General features: G+C 40.8%; 1 long non-coding RNA gene across 1 annotated transcript in view; it reads right to left on the reverse strand.

Annotated features, from left to right (window-relative positions):
• LOC138854679 (uncharacterized) overlaps nt 1–19,384 on the reverse strand; it is a 365,248-nt gene extending 345,864 nt beyond the window's left edge. Inside the window, exons 1-2 of the long non-coding RNA XR_011393873.1 lie at nt 18,734–19,384; nt 17,290–17,379 (exon numbers count right to left, since the gene is read on the reverse strand). This is a non-coding gene — a long non-coding RNA (uncharacterized lncRNA). The remainder of the gene's footprint in view (nt 1–17,289; nt 17,380–18,733) is intronic.
• Between the last annotated feature and the right edge of the window lie 898 nt (nt 19,385–20,282).

Consider the following 20,282-nt stretch of genomic DNA (forward strand, 5'->3'; position numbering starts at 1 on the left):
GAAATCTCCATTACTACCACTCTCTACCTCCATCACAACCACTACCACCCTCTACCACCATCACTACCACCCTCTACCACCATCACTACCACCCTCTACCACCATCACTACCATCATCTACCACCACCACTTTTGCATTTCTCTGCAAACTTTTTCTTGAATTATATCGTGTTTCTCACATTCTTTACCAAAGAGCTGGCACTACAAGCTTTCTTTGGGCCCATGCTGGCTTATTTAGCAGTCACACGCAATAAACAAGTGCCAAAAACAATGGATTATTAGGAAATGTTTCATATGACCTTAAAGGACATGTTCACTCACCAAGAAACAACACAACACTGCCTGAGAATGTGTGTGGGAGGCAGCTTTGTGTGCACTCTGGGCACTGGACAGGTTCCGTACTATCCACGAAAATGGAGGAAATCGATGAAAGCGTTAACAATATTTTGATGAAAAAAGTCGGCGAAAATGGAAATCGCCGGTAACGGAGATCGACAAAAAGGGAGGGTCCACTGTATCTGTAGTGGAGGAAAGGTGGGTAGGGGTCAACCTAGGAAAGGTTGGAGGGAGGGGTAAAGGAGGTTTTGCGTGCAAGGGACTTGGACTTCCAGCAAGCGTGCACGAGCGTGTTAGAAGCAAATGGTGACAAATGGTTTTAAGGACGTGACATGCTGTTGGAGTGTATGAAACAGGAATAAGTCACTCTGACTTTTTTGGGTTATCCTATGTTCTCTACACATATGTTGCAATGTATGATAATCTATCTAATTGTATTTGTGTATACCTGAATAAACTTACCTATTTACTAACATTTATGAAGGGATTCAGGGAAACAAGCAGGCCGGATTTGATTCCTGGAGATGGGAAGTAGAGAGCAGGCACTCTGAAGGAGGGGTGTTAATGTTCCAACTTTATAACTGTAGCGTAGTATGCCTCGGGCAAGACAGTGATGGAGTGAATGATGATGAAAATTTTTCTCTTTTGGGTCACCCTACCTTGGTGGGAAACTCCCAATGTTTACCCGAGTTAACCTGGAGAGGGTTTCGGGAGTCAATGCCTCTGTGGCTCGGTCTGAGACAAGGCCTCGTGGTGGATCAGGGTCTGATCAGCCAGGCTGTTACTGCTGGCCACAAGCAAACTGACATATGAAACACAGCCCGGTTGGTCAGGTACTGACTTTAGGTGCCTTCTTAAAGACAGCCAGGGGTCTATTGGTAATCCCCTTATGTATGCTGGGAGGCAGTTGAACAGTCTTGGGCCTCGGACACATATTGTGTTGTCTCTCAGTGTACTCGGTTGGAATATTGATGCACACTAACAGCACCTTTCAAAGAAGGCAAAATTGCTGACCTAGAAAATGTACAGAGAACTTTCACGGAATGCACAACTGCGATAAAACACATCAATTACTGAGAACGCTTGAAATTCCTAAACTTGTACTCCCTAGATCGCAGGCGGGAGAGAAACATGATTATATACACTTGGAAAATCCTAGAGGGATTAGTACCAAACTTGCACACAAAAATCACTCCCTACAAAAGCAAAAGACTTGGCAGACAATGCAACATCCCCCAATGAAAAGTAGGGGTGCTACTAGCACGATAATAGACAACACAATAAGTGTCAGGGGTCCAAGATTGTTCAACTGCCTCCCAGCATACATAAGGAGGATTACAAATAGACCCCTGGCTGTCTTCAAGCAGGCACTGGTCAGGCACCTAAAGTTGGTACTTGACCAGCCGGGCTGTGGTTCGTACACTGGATTGCATGGCCAGCAGTAACAGCCTGGTTGATCAGGCCCTGATTCACCATGAGGCCTGGTCACAGACTGGGCCATGGGGGCATTGACCCCAGGAACTCTCTCCAGGTATACTCATGGTGTCCCCGCTTTTCATTGGGGGAATGTTGCATCTCCTCCCAAGTCTTTTGCTTTCATAGGGAGTGATTTTTGTATGCAAGTTTGATACTAATCCCCCTAGGATTTTCCAAGTATATATTATCATGGTGCTGGCCATGTAGTCAGAAACTGTAAGGCTGGAGGTGCTGCCCCAGTAGTCAGTAAATGTGGGGCTGATAGTGCTGTCCTGATAGACAGTAATGGTGAAGCTGGAGGTGCTGTCCTGGGAGACAGTAATGGTGAAGCTGGAGGTGCTGTCCAGGTAGTTAGTAAATGTATGCAGGAGGGAATGCATATAAATGACCTTGAGGGAGACAGGAGCTGTAGTGGGGAAACAAGTGTAGTCAAGGACAAGATAAAACCAATATTACAAACTAGTAATACCACAGGAGATAGCAAACGAGGGGATTCCACTAGCATTAGTGAGGATACATTACCAAAAACAACTGGTGAGAGCCCCATTGTTAGTGCTAGTGAGGATAGGAAAGAGACAGGTAAACATGCATCAACAGGGAATACAGTCACAGAAACCCAAGGCAAATGGAAACCAAGCCTGTGCACATACTATGCACTTGGTATCTGTGGGCATGGGAAATCTGGAAAAACAGATGGGACGTGCAACTTTGACCACCCTAGAAAATGCCATGCCCATATGACAACAGGAAAATGCAAACTCCCTTCCTGTAAGCTTTTTCACCATGAAATGTGTCCCTCTTCAGTACAGGAAAGACTGTGCTATAACTTAAATTGCCAGGCACACCATCTAAAGAGGACAAAAAGATACAAAACATCCAGGCCATGGGAAAACCTGGGTAGCCACAGCCACTCAAGAGGGAGAGGTTTTTTAGTGCCAGGAAGGAAAAAAAACTGGCAGGAAATGGCAGAAATCGTACAGCAAATCCAGTCATTCCTGGAGTGGAACCACAGTTGATGGCCTCCACTCCAAACCAACAGACACAGATGCTAATGCCGGAAAAAAAAGTCAACCCCAGTACAGTGGTCCCTCGTTGTTCATAATTAATCCGTTCCTGGAGCCGTTACTATAAACGAAATTTACGATTTACGAATCAATTTTCCCCGTAAGAAATAATGTAAATACAATTAATCCGTTCCTGACACCCAGAAGTATTAAAACAAAAAATTTTTTAACATGAAATATACATGTAGCACATAAACAATACAATGGGAAATGAATGAAACATTAACAGCATAACACTTACCTTTATTGGAGATTCTTCTTAGTGTATGGGAGACTGGAGGAGGAGGGAGAGTGGATTGTTTATAGTTTTGAAGGGGAATCCCCTTCCATCAACACCTCAGGTACCATTTGCTTTTCTGGGGTTGCTTCTCTTTGTTTCTTAATGCCACTAGGACCAGCTTGAGAGTCACTGGAGTCCTGTCTCACAAAATAACTGTGGAGAGAGCTCTGTTTCTGGCGTCTCTTTAACACTTCCCTAAAATGGCCCAAGACTTTGTCACTGTACATGTTGCCAACCTGGCTTGCAACAACCTTGTTAGGGTGATGTTTCTCGATAAAGCTTTCCATCTTACCTCACATAGTAAAAATCTCTTTAATTTCTGAAGAAGGAACCTTTTTCCATCTCTCTTCCTCCTCCTCTGCAGCAAGATTCTGAGCTGCGATGTGTTGCTCTTCCTGCTGAAGCTCTTTCAGCTCCTCAGTGGTGAGCTCTTCATTGTGGTCTTCCACCAATTCTTCCACATCCTCCAAACTCACATCCAACCCCATGGAACTCCCCAGTGCCACAATTGATTTTACAACAGACATAGGCTCATTAGGGTCAGTCCCAAATCCTTCAAAATCCCTCTTGTCGACACAATCTGGCCACAATTTTCTCCAGGCAGAGTTCAAAGTCCTGGTAGTCACTCCCTCCCAAGCCATACCTGTAAGGGTTATGCAGTGGAGGATGCTGAAGTGTTCTCTCCAAAATTCCCTTAGGGTCAAGTGAGTGTCTGTGGTCACAGTCAAGCACCTGCTTTTGTGTAGAGTTTTTTAAAGTTTGCAATAACCTGCTGGTCCATGGGTTGGAGGAGAGGAGTGGTATTCGGGAGCAAGAACTTTATTGTGATGAACCCAAACTCCTCGAAAATTAGGTCATCCTAGTTTGGAGGATGAGCAGGTGTATTGTCCATTACTAGCACGCACTTGCGATCCAATTTCTTTTCCAGGAGATACTCCTTCACACTAGGGCCAAACACTTCATTGAACCACTCGACGAAAATTTCCCTCGTGACCCATCCTTACTATTAGATTTCCAAAACACACACAATTTACTCTTCATAACATTGTTTTTCCTGAACACTCTGGGATTTTCAGAATGGTACACTAGTAATGGCTTCACTTTGAAATCCCCACTAGCATTAGCGCAGAACATTAGCGTCAGCCTGTCTTTCATAGGCTTATGTCCTGGCATTGCCTTTTCCTCTTGTGTAATGAAGGTCCTCTTTGGCATTTTCTTCCAAAAGAGGCCTGTTTCGTCACAACTGAACACTTGTTCAGGTTTCAGTCCTTCACTGTTTATGTACTCCTGGAATTCATGCACATATTTTTCAGCCGCCTTGTGGTCCGAACTGGCAGCCTCACCATGCCTTACCACACTGTGTATGCCAGTACGGTTCTGTGTATGCCAGGACGGTTCTTAAATCTCTCAAACCAGCCTTTGCTGGCCTTAAATCCACTCACTTCACCACTATTTGCAGGCAATTTCTTTACCAAATCTTCATGCAACTGCCTAGCCTTTTCACAAATAAACGAAGTCATAAGAGTATCTCCTGCTAATTGTTTCTCATTTATCCACACCAATAATAACTTCTCAACCTCTTCCAGTACTGATCTCATTTTTGTCAGCATAGTTACTCCCTTTGCAACAACAGCATCCTTTATTTCATTTTTCTTGGCCACTATGGAACATAAGGTTGTGTAGGGTTTCTTATACATCCTGCACAGTTCGGCCACACTTGTACCACTTTCATACTGTTCAATGATGGTTTTCTTAAATTCAATCGTATTTCTCACCTTCTTTACCACAGGCTTGGCACTAGGAGCTTTCTTTGGAGCCATGGTAGCTTATTTAGTACTTGCAAGCACTAAAATAAATGGGATATTATGAAATATTTCGCTGGAGCACGCGATTGAACCTTCGCTCACTGGTAAACAATGCCAGACTGGTTGCCGCCCTGGCCCACGCTGTGCGTACGCGTCCCGGACGAACTATGACTCGCGAGTCAACCTATAAAAAGCGAGTCCATGTTTATACGAAAATACCCCTCTGATTGGCAAATTTTATGATTGCCGGGAACTACGAAAAGCGGGGGACCACTGTACCACCAATACCACCAGTACGATGACACTCTTCTCTGCAAATATACAGGGTCTAAAGCCAGCAACGAACAACAAAATACCTTTCATCTGTGGACTGCTTGCAGAGGCAAATGCAATGTTCGCGGCTTTCACAGAGACCCACATAAAGGATCACTTGGACAACGAAATATGGATCCCAGGTTACAACCTATACAGATGCGACAGAGTGAACAGGCAAAAGGGGGGGGGGGCTGGCCTGTATATCGCAGAGTCACTTGTTCGCACAGAACTGCTTAATGCCTCAAATGATGTAGTGGAAGTTTTAGCAGTAAAGATCGAGAACCAAAACCTAGTCATTGTGGTAGTCTACAAGCCTCCGGATGCAATGTCCCAGCAATTCCAGGAACAGCTGTTAAAAATTGAAAACTGTCTGGAAAATCTGCCAGCTCCTGCCCCCAACATCTTGCTCCTGGGGGATTTCAACTTAAGGCACCTAAAATGGAGGAATATAGCAAATAATGTTGTTGCAGTGATAACACCGGGAGGCAGCTCTGACAAAAACTCACACACACGCGAGCTTTTAAATCTCTGCACAAAATTCAACTTAAACCAATAAATAACAGAGCCTACTAGACTGGAGAATACACTAGACCTCATCTTCACTAACAATGATGATCTGATACGAAATGTCACCATATCAAAAACAATATACTCAGATCACAACATAATCGAGGTTCAGACATGTATGCGCGGAGCCTCAGACCGACATAATGAGATTAGTCACGAGGGAGCCTTCAACAAATTCAACTTCAATAACAAGAACATAAAGTGGGACCAAGTAAATCAAGTCCTAACCAATATAAGCTGGGAAGATAGACTAAGCAACACAGACTCCAACTTATGCCTAGAACATGACTCACGAAATCGTAAAGACACGATTGCAAACAAACTATACCACGGGCGGGATTGAACTCGTGGTCAGTCTCAAAACTCCAGACCGTCGCGTTAGCCAGTGGCTAACACGACGGTCTGGAGTTTTGAGACTCTCTGACCGCGGGTTCAATCCCGCCCGTGGTATGGTTTTTTTATGCCTAGAACAGATTAACTCGGTGGCACTTGATGAATGCTCAAGGCTTATTCCTTTAAGAAAAAGGAGGAGTAGATGTAAAATAGAAAGAGACAGGCGCTACCTTTACAGCTGACGAAAAAAAATAACAGAGCAGCTAAAAGATGCCAATATATCTGAAATGCGTAGGGAGTCACTGGTCAGAGAAATAGCAAACATCGAACTTAAGCTAAAGGAATCTTATAGGAGTCAGGAATCGCAGGAAGAACTAAAAGCCATAAATGAAATCGAAAGAAACCCAAAGTATTTCTTTTCCTATGCCAAATCAAAGTCGAGAACAACGTCCAGTATTCTGCCCCTACTTAAACAAGATGGGTCCTACACAGATGACAGCAAGGAAATGAGTGAGCTACTCAAGCCCCAATATGACTCAGTATTTAGCAAGCCGCTAACTAGACAGAGTCGAAGATCAAAATTAATTTTTTTATGAGAGAGCCACACAATTTGGTTAACACAAGCCTATCTGATGTTATTCTGACGCCAAATGACTTCGAACAGGCGATAAATGACATGCCCATGCACTCTGCCCCAGGGCCAAACTCATGGAACTCCGTGTTCATCAAGAACTGCAAGAAGCCCCTATCATGAGCTTTTACCATCCTATGGAGAGGGAGCATGGACACGGGGGTCATCCCACAGTTACTAAAAACAACAGACATAGCCCCACTCCACAAAGGGGGCAGTAAAGCAATAGCAAAGAACTACAGACCGATAGCACTAACATCCCATATCATGAAAATCTTTGAAAGGGTCCTAAGAAGCAAGATCGCCACCCATCTAGAAACCCATCAATTACACAACCCAGGGCAACATGGGTTTAGAGCAGGTCGCTCCTGTCTGTCTCAACTATTGGATCACTACGACAAGGTCCTAGATGCACTAGAAGAAAAAAGAATGCAGATGTAATATATACAGACTTTGCAAAAGCCTTCAACACGTGTGACCATGGCATAATAGCGCACAAAATGCGTGCTAAAGGAATAACAGGAAAAGTTGGTAGATGGATCTATAATTTCCTCACAAACAGAACACAAAGAGTAGTAGTCAACAGAGTAAAGTCCGAGGCGGCTACGGTGAAAAGCTCTGTTCCACTAGGCACAGTTCTCGCTCCCATCTTGTTTCTCATCCTCATATCTGACAGACAAGGATGTCAGCCACAGCACCGTGTCTTTCTTTGCAGATGACACCCGAATCTGCATGTCAAGTGTCTTTCATTGCAGACACTGCAAGGCTCCAGGCAGACATCAACCAAATCTTTCAATGGGGTGCAGAAAACAATATGAAGTTCAATGATGAGAAATTTCAATTGCTCCGATATGGTAAACACGAGGAAATTAAAACTTCATCAGAGTACAAAACAAATTCCGGCCACAAAATAGAGCGTAAAACCAACGTCAAAGACCTGGGAGTGATCATGTCGGAGGATCTCACCTTCAAGGACCATAACATTGTATCAATCGCAGCTGCTAGAAAAATGACAGGATGGATAATGAGAACCTTCAAAACTAGGGATGCCAAGCCCATGATGACACTCTTCAGGTCGCTTGTTCTATCTAGGCTGGAATATTGCTGCACACTAACAGCACCTTTCAAGGCAGGTGAAATTGCTGACCTAGAAAATGTACAGAGAACCTTCATGGTGCGCATAACGGAGATGAAACACCTCAATTACTGGGAGCACTTGAAGTTCCTGAACCTGTATTCCCTGGAATGCAGGCGGGAGATACATGATTATATACACCTGGAAAATCCTAGAGGGACTAGTACCGAACTTGCACACGAAAATCACTCATAACGAAAGCAAAAGACTTGGCAGACAATGCAACATCCCCCCAATGAAAAGCAGGGGTGTCACTAGCACGTTAAGAGACCATACAATAAGTGTCAGGGGCCCGAGACTGTTCAACTGCCTCCCAGCATACATAAGGGGGATTACCAATAGACCCCTGGCAGTCTTCAAGCCGGCACTGGACAAGCACCTAAGTCGGTACCTGACCAGCCGGGCTGTGGCTTGTACGTTGGTTTGCGCGCAGCCAACAGTAACAGCCTGTTGATCAGGCTCTGATCCACCAGGAGGCCTGGTCACAGACCGGGCCGCGGGGGCGTTGACCCACAGAACTCTCTCCAGGTAAACTCCAGGTATCTCTCTCGTCTGCATTCCAGGGAATACAGATCAAGGGCTTTAACCCTTTGAGGGTCGACAGGCCCTCTCCGAAACTCGTTCTCAGGGTCGGGCAAATTTCAAAAAAAAAAAAAAATATTTTTTCTTATGAAAAAATAGAGGTTTTTTTTCTAAACATTATAGGATAAACAAAAAAATTTAACATCAATACTTACGGAGATATGGATGCATGAAGTTTGCAGAAAATGAGCCGCGTATGGCAACAGCGGCGACTGCCGCTCACCCGGTAAACTTTAGTTTACTTGTATTTGAAGGTTTCTTGTTTTTTTCACTATTTTATTTTTTCACATAACTTATGTGGCCTATGAGACCAAAGTAAGGTGCAATGTACATATATACACTCGTATACAACACAATAAGCACACAAACATAATTATCAATATATTGTTTACAAAACCTCAACAGAACACATGACCATAACACAAGGCACAGATCACTCTTTGATGTTCCTCGTGTCCATCTCACACTATGCAAAAACTCAATGCACATAAAAGGCCCTAAAATCTGGAATTCATTACCTGTAAATATAAAAGAAACACTACCTGTTTATAAATTCAAGTCTCTTCTCAAGATCACTTACTCACCCAAAACCAAATAAATACTGAATAACTGAACCTTATAAATTGTATATCTTAAATGTTTCTCACAATTATATCACATAAATGTTAAACCTAAAACCCAATCTAACTTTATTATTTTTTAAATACACTACCTAACAGAATACTCCATTCTACTGAATGTACAACAATGCATACAACCATATGACCTGTCTTTGTAATACTCACTTGTGCTTTATAGTTATCTGTTTACATTAAAGTTTTATCACTGATGTCATCATTGCTTAGTTCATCTTAAGTTAATTTTAAGCCAGCCCGTAATGCTATGCATAGTATAAGTGGCTTTGGCATGCTGCTCTTATCTGTATTTTTTGTACCTCTGTATGTGTGCACAAATTTTTAAATAAATAAATAAATAAATAAATAAATAAAAACTTGTTTACAAAAACAAACAAAACAAAACATTGTTTATTATTATTGTTCTATAATATATATACCAATATACAGTCACTGAATATATCCCTATTAGTTCTGCAGCTTGTGGAACTCTGAAACATGGTGTCATACACAATGGTGTTTTATCTTTCTCCCTCATTCTATCTCTTTCAATCTGTCTCTCTCTTTCTATCTGTCTGTCTATCTCTGTCTCACAGGTACACATAAATACAAGTATACATAGTATAAATTACCTAGGATAACCCAAGAAATCCAGACAAAGTGCTATACTCTGCTTGAAGATGTGAGTAAAAGTGATGACACAGTCTTGTGGCTCTCTGAGACAGAGAGCTAGACGGAAAGACAGATAGACAGGGAGCTTGACAGACAGACAAATAGACAGACAGAAATGTTAGTGTACCAGTACCAGTGTACTAGTGTTCCACCCTCCTCCTCCTCTTCTTCCTCTTCCTCCTCTTCCCCCTACTCTTCCTCATACTCTTCCTCTTCCTCCTCTTCCTCTTCCTCCTACTCTTCCTCTTCCTCCTACTCTTCCTCTTCCTCCTCCTCCTCTTCCTCCTCCTCCTCTTCTTCCTCTTCCTCCTCCTCTTCTTCCTCTTCCTCCTCTTCCCCCTAATCTTCCTCCTACTATTCCTCTTCCTCCTCCTCTTCCTCTTCCTCCTACTCTTCCTCTTCCTCCTCCTCCTCTTCCTCCTCCTCCTCTTCTTCCTCTTCCCCCTACTCTTCCTCCTCCTCGTCCATAGTGTAAATTACAAGGAGTCGGCAGCTGTCAAAGTGACATATTGGCTCATTACTCTTTCCCCCTCCGGCCTGTCAAAACAATGGGGTCGGATGCTGCTTCCCCTCCTCCATTCTATCTAATTATCTTTCTCCCTCATTCTATCTGTCTGTCTATCTCTGTCTCACAGGTACACATAAATACAAGTATACATAGTATAAATTACCTAGGATAACCCAAGAAACCCAGACAAAGTGCTATACTCTGCTTGAAGATGTGAGTAAAAGTGATGACGCAGTCTTGTGGCTCTCTGAGACAGAGAGCTAGATGGATAGACAGGGAGCTTGACAGACAGGCAAATAGACAGACAGAAATGTTAGTATACCAGCAAAAACAAAGGGAGGGCGATGTTCATCTCATCTTTTGGCATCAGCTCTACCCTCATTTACCCTCATCAAACGTCAGCACTTATCAGATGTTATCTCCCCTTATCTTGTTACTGTCATGGGTGAACATTTATTATTACATATTATTATTATTACCTATTATTATTATTATGTATTATTATTATTATGTATTATTATTATTATGTATTATTATTATTATTATGTATTATTATTATTATGTATTATTATTATTATGTATTATTATTATGTATTATTGTTATCATTACGTATTCTTCTTCTTCCTCCTCCTCCTCCTCCTCCTCTTCCTCCTCCTCCTCCTCCTCCTCTTCTTCCTCCTCCTCCTCCTCTTCTTCTTCCTCCTCCTCCTCCTCCTCTGCCTCCTCCTCCTCTTGCCTCCTCCTCCTCTTGCCTCCTCCTCCTCTTGCCTCCTCCTCCTCTGCCTCCTCCTCCTCTGCCTCCTCCTCCTCCTCCATTCTTGGAACAAGTTTGAAGAGCTTGTAGTTCATAATCACTATCACTATCATCACCAATGCTCACATCTGAGTCTGGGATTTTGGGAAATAGGAGTTTCCTCTTTGATTCTGGTACAACTGAACGACGGCCCAGCACCAGAGGTGGAAGGCTGTGGGTTGTCTGGGTTTTCCTCACTATTACCCATATTATGGTCATTAGTTTCGGTCAAAACCTCACCAGAACCTTGAAACTCATCTTCACTGTCACTTCCATCTGTATTAGAACTGTCACTGGGGAACAAAAGTGTCCCAATTCGCCGAGGAGTGAGGAACTTCTTACCACAGGGCACGGTGGAAATTGTGTACTATGATGGCATTCCCACAATGCACCACTGGGTCCCAGATTTCTTTCCTACTGCGCACACCCACCACACAGACCCATTCTCTCACATCTAGGCTTATCAGCCTTTTCCTGCGAGATTTGAGGCCGCTAGAATTTATGCGTACTAGTACGACAAAAACCCCTACGCGTAAGACGTACTAGTACGACCAAAACCCTCAAAGGGTTAAACGTTCCCAGTAATTTAGGTGCCTTATCATACTTATGTGTGCCGATGTGTTTAAAAAAAAAATGTTCTAGTGTTTGCTCACGTGTTTTTCTTTTTTTAATAAAATATATAAGTCCATACCTTGTTGCTTGAATCAAATGATTGTGCAGATTACCACTTAACATAATGCTTATTATATGAAACTAACAAAAGGATTTTCTTATTATTGGCTACACATTATATTTATTTATTATTTATTTATTATCACACTGGCCGATTCCCACCAAGGCAGGGTGGCCTGAAAAAGAAAAACTTTCACCATCATTCACTCCATCACTGTCTTGCCAGAAGGGTGCTTTACACTACAGTTTTTAAACTGCAACATTAACACCCCTCCTTCAGAGTGCAGGCACTGTACTTCCCATCTCCAGGACTCAAGTCCGGCCTGCCGGTTTCCCTGAACCCCTTCATAAATGTTACTTTGCTCACACTCCAACAGCACGTCAAGTATTAAAAACCATTTGTCTCCATTCACTCCTATCAAACACGCTCACGCACGCCTGCTGGAAGTCCAAGCCCCTCGCACACAAAACCTCCTTTACCCCCTCCCTCCAACCTTTCCTAGGCCGACCCCTACCCTGCCTTCCTTCCACTACAGACTGATACACTCTTGAAGTCATTCTGTTTCGCTCCATTCTCTCTACATGTCCGAACCACCTCAACAACCCTTCCTCAGCCCTCTGGACAACAGTTTTGGTAATCCCGCACCTCCTCCTAACTTCCAAACTACGAATTCTCTGCATTATATTCACACCACACATTGCCCTCAGACATGACATCTCCACTGCCTCCAGCCTTCTCCTCGCTGCAACATTCATCACAAATGCTTCACACCCATATAAGAGCGTTGGTAAAACTATACTCTCATACATTCCCCTCTTTGCCTCCAAGGACAAAGTTCTTTGTCTCCACAGACTCCTAAGTGCTGGTACCACTCACCCTTTTCCCCTCATCAATTCTATGATTCACCTCATCTTTCATAGACCCATCCGCTGACACGTCCACTCCCAAATATCTGAATACATTCACCTCCTCCATACTCTCTCCCTCCAATCTGATATTCAATCTTTCATCACCTAATCTTTTTGTTATCCTCATAACCTTACTCTTTCCTGTATTCACCTTTAATTTTCTTCTTTTGCACACCCTACCAAATTCATCCACGAATCTCTGCAACTTCTCTTCAGAATCTCCCAAGAGCACAGTGTCATCAGCAAAGAGCAGCTGTGACAACTCCCACTTTGTGTGTGATTCTTTATCTTTTAACTCCACGCCTCTTGCCAAGACCCTCGCATTTACTTCTCTTACAACCCCATCTATAAATATATTAAACAACCACGGTGACATCACACATCCTTGTCTAAGGCCTACTTTTACTGGGAAATAATTTCCCTCTTTCCTACATACTCTAACTTGAGCCTCACTATCCTCGTAAAAACTCTTCACTGCTTTCAGTAACCTACACCATACATTTGCAACATCTGCCACATTGCCCCCCTATCCACCCTGTCATATTCCTTTTCCAAATCCATAAATGCCACAAAGACCTCTTTAGCCTTATCTAAATACTGTTCACTTATATGTTTCACTGTAAACACCTGGTCCACACACCCCCTACCTTTCCTAAAGCCTCCTTGTTCATCTGCTATCCTATTCTCCGTCTTAAACTTAATTTCTTTCAATAATAACTCTACCATACACTTTACCAGGTATACTCAGCAGACTTATCCCCCTATAATTTTTGCACTCTCTTTTATCCCCTTTGCCTTTATACAAAGGAACTATGCATGCTCTCTGCCAATCCCTAGGTACCTTACCCTCTTCCATACATTTATTAAATAATTGCACCAACCACTCCAAAACTATATCCCCACCTGCTTTTAACATTTCTATCTTTATCCCATCAATCCCGGCTGCCTTACCCCCTTTCATTTTACCTACTGCCTCACGAACTTCCCCCACACTCACAACTGGCTCTTCCTCACTCCTACAAGATGTTATTCCTCCTTGTCCTATACACGAAATCACAGCTTCCCTATCTTCATCAACATTTAACAATTCCTCAAAATATTCCCTCCATTTTCCCAATACCTCTAACTCTCCATTTAATAACTCTCCTCTCCTATTTTTAACTGACAAATCCATTTGTTCTCTAGGCTTTCTTAACTTGTTAATCTCACTCCAAAACTTTTTCTTATTTTCAACAAAATTTGTTGATAACATCTCACCCACTCTCTCATTTGCTCTCTTTTTACATTGCTTCACCACTCTCTTAACCTCTCTCTTTTTCTCCATATACTCTTCCCTCCTTGCATCACTTCTACTTTGTAAAAACTTCTCATATGCTAACTTTTTCTCCCTTACTACTCTCTTTACATCATCATTCCACCAATCGCTCCTCTTCCCTCCTGCACCCACTTTCCTGTAACCACAAACTTCTGCTGAACACTCTAACACTACATTTTTAAACCTACCCCATACCTCTTCGACCCCATTGCCTATGCTCTCATTAGCCCATCTATCCTCCAATAGCTGTTTATATCTTACCCTAACTGCCTCCTCTTTTAGTTTATAAACCTTCACCTCTCTCTTCCCTGATGCTTCTATTCTCCTTGTATCCCATCTACCTTTTACTCTCAGTGTAGCTACAACTAGAAAGTGATCTGATATATCTGTGGCCCCTCTATAAACATGTACATCCTGAAGTCTACTCAACAGTCTTTTATCTACCAATACATAATCCAACAAACTACTGTCATTCATTATATATCATATATTATGTTACATTAACATTATACAAATATTATACTGTATTACATTAATATTAGTATTATGCAAATCTACCAACTCCTCCACAGCTGCCACAATATCAAGATAAAGTTCATTGCCATTCACTGTGTTGTCCACCACTTCCTTCATAAGGTGTTCAAACTTACAGAAAACATGTACCAACTGAGGGGTTAATTTCCTTCAAAACACCAATCATGATTGACTACTTGACTTTACTGACAGCCACCTCAATGTTTATAAATTTGTCATAGGTGTTATAAACCCTCCAAAAATCCTTGAGGGTTGTCCTTATCTGTGTGGACCTGAGTGCCAGGTAACATATGCACCCTGGTCCATGGGCAGCATGGGAGGTCATATTTGGTGGAAGGAACACAACCTCGGCAACAGAATCAAAATTATGTGCAAGAGTTGGACGCTCTGTGGCATCATCAAACATAAGTAAAAATTTTAAAGGCAACCCATGCCTTGAGCAAGCAAATTTAGTGTTTTTCAAGAAATAATGGCAAAATCAGTGTAAAACATTCATTAAAGATAAAGGTTTATTTCTTTGTAAAGGTTACAATGTGTAATTACAATTTTGGTTTGCTAAGTACAAAGATAGCCATTATCATGCCGGGGCAATTTGGGTTACCCGAGGCCGATAGAATACAGAGTTTTGGCAATCCCTTTCAATGCTCTAGAATTTTCCAGAGAAAAGACACTGGGAGAGGTTTAATATTGTAATAACTGGTATCATTATCTACAACCAAAAGTTAAAAAAACTATCTTTTGCCGCTTCATATCATGCCAAACTTTTTTCTGTCTTAGAAATGCACATGTCCTGTCACAAATTTTCTCCCCAAAAACATTTGAAGCAAGCAGTAATTACCATCTTCAATTATGTCAGAACACACTTTCACAAATGACTTTGTTGCTTTATCATCAGCTCCAGCAGCTTCACCATACACTTATAACATTATGCAAATGAGCTCTTGACCAGCCACTGCATTAAATAAGAGCTGGTTTAGAAAAACACGTAAGCAAATAGAAGTGATCAAAGTTCCAGATCGAAACATTTTCTAATGTTTCCTAGTGTTTGCTTATGTGTTTTTTTAAACCAACTTGTCAGTATTTATTACCAAGGTTTATACCATTAAATAAGAGTACATCACCAGTACTACCACTAGCTCGAAGCCTTTTTGTGTATCACCATTCCATTGAAGCATTCTTTTCTGGTGCTGGTCATCTTTTGGCATCATCAAATGATTTTCTATTTTGCTTATCAAACCAGTTGGCTTCTTGGATGATCACTGAATGCATCGGTGCATAGCATTTAACATGATCCAAGAAATGAACTTTGTATCCTCAGTATTAGTTGCAATGGTTGAACTGTTTAAGCTGTACACACACGCAATGCTAGTGCCATTTCATTCTCTTCAGAATGCTTTATAATGTCAAGGATCATTTCAAAGGTTATTAACTGTCTCTTCCAAGGCACCTGTAAATCAATACACTGCTGTTTTGTAAGATAATACAAAAAGCTGCAGTAAGAATAATCACTAAATCCCATCCCTGGCAACACACCCCCCCCACTCTTCATATACCTAAACTTACTCCCTGTTCAGAACATCCACACTTACTACTGTGCAATCTACATACACAGGACCTTAAAATCCAATATTAACCTTGACCTAAAATGCTTTCTTGATAGTTGTGACAGGACGCACAAGCATAACACCAGACACAAACATCTCTACGACATTCCCCGTGTCCAACTAAACCTTTACAAAAATTCAATGCATGTCAAAGGCCCTAAAATCTGGAACACCCTACCTGAAAACTCTAGAACTGCAGACACATTCATCACCTTCAAAACTACCATTAGAAAACATCTTATCTTCCTGATGCACCCTGTCAACTAACTACATAAAAACCACCTGGTGGTTAACACTTACGCTCACTCGCTCACCCATTTGACTATAAGCACAGAAATACGTATCTTAATCTTAAAATAATGATTCCTAACTAGTCACAAATTTGCCTGTGACACTCCAATATAGAAACTATGTATTGTGCCAAAACAACAGCATTCACATTGCTAAACTCACAAACTAGCATTTAGTCACTTAGTATTTAGTCACAAGGTATTTAGTCAACTTACTCCACAATTTGCAATAATTTAGGGTTAAGAATTATTCTAAGTTTGCCCGAAATGCCTAGCCATGCTAGGTGTTCTAGTGGCCCCCTCTGTAATTAGCATTTTATTACATGTAAACAACACAATAACCAAAATCTGTAAACCCCACATTGTAATCCTTATAGAGAATAAACTTGGATTGACTGATTGATATTTAAGAACTTACGAACATAAAAAATGGAGGAATACTGCAGTATGCCTACTGGCCCAAACTAGGCAGGTCCTTCTCTAAACCATTTTCACCCACCCACTTAACCAACCTTTTCCCAAAACTTCCCAAGAATTAGCTTCAATACCTCAGATACTAATCAAACTCAGCCCTTCTTATATGTAACAACAAAAATAAAGAAAGCACTGGGAGAATATTCACTTCAGCCATCACCTATAATGCTGCCTTCCTTCATTACTGAAGTAGTCCTCACCATTGGAAGTACGAGCAGCTTATCTGTGATTAACTGGTTCCAAAGGGCCAATGTCGTACATGCAAAAACAGCATAATTTGGAGTATCATAAGTTGGGGCCCTATTCATTTAATGAGCACAGTCCAGGTATTTATTACAGTACAACAAAAACTTGTATCTAGAGGCAGAAAAATACTAACCTGCAGGTTCACATTCCAATGTGTAGCTGACTTGTCCCTCAATTAATAACCTTTCAGTGTGTGGAACCACAGCATCTGGGTTGGCAGCAGCTGAAAATACCTTAATGAGCTATTACACAATTTTATACAAGTATCAATTTAAACATCTCTCTCTCAAAACTTAGAATTTCAAATTAACTTTTCATAATAAAATAATATTTTATCTGAATAACACAATAATAAAAAATAATTGAATATTCAAAAAGATTTTCAGCCAATTATGAGGGACTTTATTTACCTTTGTAAAATGGTTGAAGGAGAAAAAAATGTAAAGGCTTCTTTAACCCCTTGACTGTTGCAACCTCCAATCCTCAGGTGTTTCCTGGTGTTGCAAAATTTAAAAAAAAAAAAAAAATTCTTATGAAATGATAGAGAATCTTTTCCTGATTGTAATGATACCAAAAAACACGAAATTTCATGGAAAACTGGCGGAATTACGCTCTTGCAAAGTTAGCGACCTCAGCAATATTTATAAATCGGCGATTTTGCCCACTCTGAGCCCTATTTTCGGCTAATTCCATTGTCTCAGTTGACCAAACTCATAGCTATTTCTTTAGAACTCCATTTTTTCTATCGATTGAGGACAAGAAATTGCCCATTTACCGATTTCAACTACCCAATATCATGGTCAGAAATTTGCAATTTGGCCAATTTCACGAAAATTAAAAAAATATGACAATTTCAAAATAAAGTCCAGAATGAACAATGCAGACATTCCTGGCTCTAAAATAAAAATTTTTTTGTTCATCAATCATGTCTCCAGGCCCCTCTGATATTACTCTTGCTTTCTATTTTGAATTTTTATTCAAATAAAAAATAGAAGATTTACTGTTATGCAGACTACTGCAATATTGTAATAATTGTATAAATAATGTCAACCCATTCATGACTGCATATTAGAATGGCTACTTGGACATTTATTGGAAAATGACATCATTTGTTTACTTTTGAACATCGGCAAAAATCAAACATTTCCCCTACTTTGAGCTCCATTTCCAGGTTCTTTTTATAGTAAAATCAATCAAAATCACCTCTATTCCTATAATATGTTTTCCATTCTATCAAATGAGACCAAAAAAACGATAATACAACCATAAATGCTATACGAAAATAGACCACAAATTCGGCATTTTAATTAAAAAAACGGTTAGTTTTTTTTTTCTCATGCACTGTGTGCTCCAGGATTTTTTTTATATGGTGCACACTGACCACACAGACCCATTCTCTCACATGTGGGCCTACCAGCTTTCTCCTGCTTGATTTGAAGCCGCTAGAATTTATGAGTATATATGCGCCAAACACGGTACCTTGTAAGACGTATATATATGACCGAAACAGTCAAAGGGTTAAATTAAATGCAACTAATACATATTAAAACTACTTGAGAAACATGAAGAGCACTTACAAACTGTTCCTGAGGCCACACACAGTGTCATGTCTTCAACACTGTGTACAGTAAATTTGTGTTCATGAGCAATTTTGCCGTCCTCTAACAGCTGTTCGTTTGATTTAAAGGTTATAGTTAGAATTTTGCCAGGCACCCTTAAAAAAAAAAAAAATTTAGAAATCCTTTATGCAAAGACAACATGAGTCACCTTTGTGCTGAGTGGATGGCTGAAGGTGATTGTGAACTCATAAATACAGGTAAAAATAATGCATTAATTAATTTAGAAGTATTTTAATAGCAACAGTTTCTAAGAGCATGGGACATCATTAATCTGTGAGTAATTATGGAAAGCATCAAGAGAGGAAATTCATTAAAATATACATGGCAGACAGAACAGCACTTTATGGAAAAGCTGAAGAGGTCAATGAAGAGGAGGAAATGGAAGCCATTAGAAGAAACAAAGTAGTTACAATATTAAAAGATTTGAAGCTCCATTTTAGCAAATTATAGTACAGCCTCTCCTCACTTAATGACAGAGTTCCATTCCTCACTTAATGACAGAGTTCCGTTCCTCACTTAATGACAGAGTTCCGTTCCTCACTTAATGACAGAGTTCCGTTCCTCACTTAATGACAGAGTTCCGTTCCTCACTTAATGACAGAGTTCCGTTCCTCAATGACAGAGCTCCGTTCCTCAATGACAGAGTTCCGTTCCTCAATGACAGAGCTCCGTTCCTCACTTAATGACAGAGTTCCGTTCCTTAGACTACGTCATTAAATGAATTCATCGCTAAGTGAGGAGCATACTGCAATGGTAGTGAGTTTGTGTTAACCATGTTTGTTATTGCTTTAAAAACACTAGACCATTTGTAACATTTCTGGTATATTTTTGACTATTGGTACAGTAGTGTACTGTATACTGAAATAAAAAGAATAGAGGAAATCAGCTCTAATATACAGTGGAACCTTGACTTATGAGTTTAATCTATTCCATGACCGACCTTGTAACTCAATTTACTCATATATCAAATCAATTTTCCTCATTTAAATTAATTGAAAAGCCATTAATCCATTCATGCAGTCTGGAGACAAGACAAAATACTTGAATATGACACTAATATCAACTGTGTGGCTTATTTATCTATCACAATTCATTTAATACGACATAATAAATATAATTAACACAGAAACATGATATATACTCTAGAATGAATAAAATAGGCCATAATATGGTGGCAGCAGTGGCGGAAGCGTCCGCCATTTCCTGTCCAATTTTGACTATAGTATCTTCCCATGCTCTTATTGTAAGAGAAAACAGAGTATACCAGCTAGCCTCCGCGGTAACATTCAAGAATACACTCGGAATATTTCGTATTATTACAGTGTTTTCGGTGCTGTTTGTGGAAAATAAGTGACCATGGGCCCCAAGAAAGCTTCTAGTGCCAACCCTACACCTCAAAGGGTAAGAATACCCATTGAAATTAAGAAAGAGATCATTGATAAGTATGAAAGTGGAGTACGTATCACCGACCTGGTCAGGTTGTACAAGAAACCAAAATCAACCATCG

The sequence above is a fragment of the Cherax quadricarinatus genome, chromosome 66, assembly GCF_038502225.1.
Source record: "Cherax quadricarinatus isolate ZL_2023a chromosome 66, ASM3850222v1, whole genome shotgun sequence".
NCBI lineage: Eukaryota > Metazoa > Arthropoda > Malacostraca > Decapoda > Parastacidae > Cherax > Cherax quadricarinatus.